This window comes from Lactuca virosa, chromosome 6 (assembly GCF_052849685.1).
Source record: "Lactuca virosa cultivar CGN04683 chromosome 6, Lactuca_virosa_CGN04683_v6, whole genome shotgun sequence".
Classification (NCBI taxonomy): domain Eukaryota; kingdom Viridiplantae; phylum Streptophyta; class Magnoliopsida; order Asterales; family Asteraceae; genus Lactuca; species Lactuca virosa.
In genome coordinates, this window is record NC_136431.1 from 198,546,498 (window position 1) to 198,550,388 (window position 3,891).

Genomic DNA, 3,891 nt, shown 5'->3' on the forward strand with positions numbered 1-3,891 from the left:
GAGTTTAGGCATCCAACTCGTCGAGTAGACCTTTTAATATGAAAAATAAAGCTGTAAAACTAATACCTGAGAGTCGGGGCGTCACAGCGCTATAAGTTTTGCTGAGGCACCAACTGTATTGAGTGTTAAGTCCGCATTGATCATTAAGTTGCGTTCTAAATCAACACCAAGTATAAATTTGCCTCCTGATAAAGAAGAGATTAGGAACAATTTGCTCGCTTTCAGGTTGGCTATTAAGTATGGCAAAGGTATATTCCAGAATAAAAAGTGATAGCATGAATGAAAGAGAAACAATCGAGGGTAAGTTCCTAAAGATACGTGCTAAGGGTAGGCATCGATGTTTTGGTACATCTCAAATGCAAAGACTATTCAAGTGTCATCTACACAATAAGTTACGAAATGATCGAGAATTTTCGAGGCTACATTTACTACTATGGTTACTCTTACTATACTAGAATCATATTTGAAGAATCTATACATATTTAAATCACATTGTCTAGATAGAATTTTGAGTGTTTAGAAATGATAAGTAATCTCACTATTATCAAAATGTGTAATAATTCCAAGAGAATAAAGATACATGAGTGACGATCAAACAAAGTAGTAAAATAATATAAAGATTAATTAAGGTTAAAGGTTTAAGTCTTCATTCAGTGATTCTACCAAAAACAATCAATTGAGAGTTTAGGAACTTACTGAAAATTGCAAACTAGAATGCTGCTATTTTAAGAAATGTGTAAAAATGTCGATCTTTGAAAATAGTGCATTCTTAATTCAATGATTCTACCAAAAACAATCATTTGTAGATTAGATAATCGTAATATTTGAAACTTTTTATGTTTTTAAGAAGAAGAAACATAAGAAAATATATCCTCCACATATACTTTCCTGTCATAGAAAAATGATAAACACAAGGGTATTCATCTTGTATATTAATTGTAAGGAAAATAGAATGAAAATTACATTTTAAATCAAGTTTTCGAATTTAGAACGAAATAGCAAATGTAAATAAGGATCACTTGTTCACAGTAGATTTAAAAAAAATGTATATGATAAAAGTCGTCATTGAATATATCAAAGCTGACCAAGTTAAAATTATGCCTCATGACCATACATGTATTAATCGCTCAGGTTGATAAGGCTAGACTTCTAGTCTGTATCTGTACGAACATGGTACAAAGAGAAGCAAAATAGACAAAAACAAATTTAGACCATGTATTGTGTTATTATTATGAGTTTGTGAGATCTCAAATCAGAAGGAGAGCAAGAAATCAAGTTCGGGGGAAAGAAAAGGAAGGTAGCAACAATGATTGTTATTGATAAAAATTTGAGAGCAATACATATAGGTAGATTTAAAGCCAGGTCGAGATATATTTCAAACTTCACCTTTTGATGTATGTTGATGGTTACATACACATGAAGAAGCTTTAAAGTGTTTGCTAAGGTTTGTTAAAAATTCTTGAGTTATCTATTAAGTTAAACTCCATTTGTGAAAAAGAAGAAGCACTACAACTGGCAATTGAAAATCTGACAGTTTTGACCTTTTAGACTAGAGTCCAACAATGGTTAAAACAGATAAAGTAAAACTCAATATATTTAAAAGAATAATTACATTTTGTTAAAAGTGCATCACTGGAAATTTAAAAGTGAATACTAAGTTTTGAAATGCTGTAAATTTTAGAAACTTTATAGATTATAAAACTAATTTGAAATAAAATAAATAAATGAGGTATGTTTTGAAATGTAGGTATAAGTGATGTCTTGTAAACACGTTTGGAGTAGAAAGTTGTAAAAATATCATGTTGGGTTTCATGAAAATACATTTAAGTAAAGTATAATTCCTAAATGAGAAAGTGGTCAAAAGAGTCAAAACAAAAGTGTTTTGAAGATTCGATGAAACTTTTACACATAATATAAACTTCAATGTCATATGTTTTAAGTTTTATATCATAGAGTTTAAACACTTTTATAAAAGAAAATGTTTCTAAGTTTTTCGAAAACGTGCCAGAATGGTAAGCAAGGTTTAAAGTGGTTTATATGCTCTTAAAAGCACATCTATCCATTGAAATGGATTTGAAATGAAATTGAAATAGAAAGGTTAAAACCAACATTGGTTAAATTGAGTTTTGGAGAAAAGTGTCAAGTTAAAGCAAGTTGTCATAAGTAAAGTTAGTTGTTTTTAACGAGAAATATAACTTACATTATTAGGAAAGGTTTAGTAAGTTATATGAATTTGTTACAAATTATTGTGCTGATGGTAAATAAAATTGGTGAAGTGAAATATGTTTGGTTAAAGATTAAGAAGCAAAGACTAAGTCGGTTAGTGTAACTAGTCGTACCTAATACTAATGCGAGTATAAGGCGAGTACCGGTGGTTTTTTCCCCAAAATAAAGGACAAGGAAAATTGTTTGTAAAACATTTTATGGTGTCAATGCAGTTTCGCAGCCTTTTATAAGGGTCAAAGGTTAAGTTATAGGTTTGTCATCTGGCTCATGGCGTAAGAGGAAGTAATCCTTTATAATGATAGGAATGTCAGTAATGTCGATAATGCTTAAAGGAATGTATGAAAATAATAAGGTTCGAAGGAGGATTCAAAATTTGTAGGAAGGATTCGTACAACGAAGTAGTGCAATGTTTGACCGGGCATGAAAATTTATGGTTGGATGTTGGATGTGAAACATGTTACTAATTTGGAAAGTGTAAGATGATGGTATACTTGTGATAATCACCAGTGCATCTGGGGCCTCGAACTAAGCCTTGTAAGTTTTTGTCATCAGGGGAATGGTTTGTGCTTGATTTAGGATATTCGAAGTAAAGATGGTAGGGTAAGAAATACCTAATGAAAATGTTTTGGGTCAAAGAGATATCCTATGTTAAGTTTTAAGCTCAAGGTGGAAACAACCTAGAGCTAAAATCATAGTGTAGAAGAGAAGCCTCGCGTATCAGTAGCAATGGGTTAAACCTCTGTGTCTCCTTGTGAGTCGGATTGGGAATGCTCTCCAATGGTATCCATGTGACTACTCGTGGTGACTCACTGACTTTCTAATGCGATGCTCCAATTCTTATCTATGTCGGCATCAGAACGCTTTTCCTTTTTGTAACTCTAGTACGAAGATGATGAGGATGTATCGAGGTATGATTGATATTGGTTTCGACATAAGATCATTACTAGTGGCTATCTAGCTACTAACCTTACGTCTAAAGTCAATAGCTATCAAGGAATACTCATTCTCAGTACTAAGTGGTGCTCCTAGAGTAGCTAGTGATATAACCTAACTGGTTAGCCTAGCACTTGATAAGGGATAAGAATATTTCTAAATAAAGACATTGTGATAAAAGTGCACTAAGTTTGTAAGTGTACCTAGATGAATGCCTATAATATGCAATGCTCATACGCACAACGAAAAATTTTGTTTTTCAAAATTTTAAGTTGAAAATCATTTTGAACATATTTCTACTATAACCGTTTTCAGCCTCACATTAATTTTCCCTTGATTAAGCATAGTTGGCCAGGCTATATTTAATTAAAGTCCAATAATGCATACTCGAATTAGTTATATCAGTGGTATGTTGAGTATTTTAAAAACATTTTGAAAATTTTTGGTTATAGTTGTGGTTCTCCAAAGGAAAACTGGTATTCTCAATAACCTTCGACTCTGATAGCATTTCGGTCACACCCCGCTAAAGCGGAAATACGGGGTGTGGCAGTACAAAGGGTTTCATAGCAAAGGATAAAGACAACACCAACCATAGCATTAAAAGCATTATAATTTACAATGGGTTTGAACAACTTTTAAAAGAAATTACAATGTAATTGAAAAACAACACATGTGAATGCTCCTACAAGTGATGTGTCCCTAAGTGCCACTTACTCGATGATTCCTGAAAAT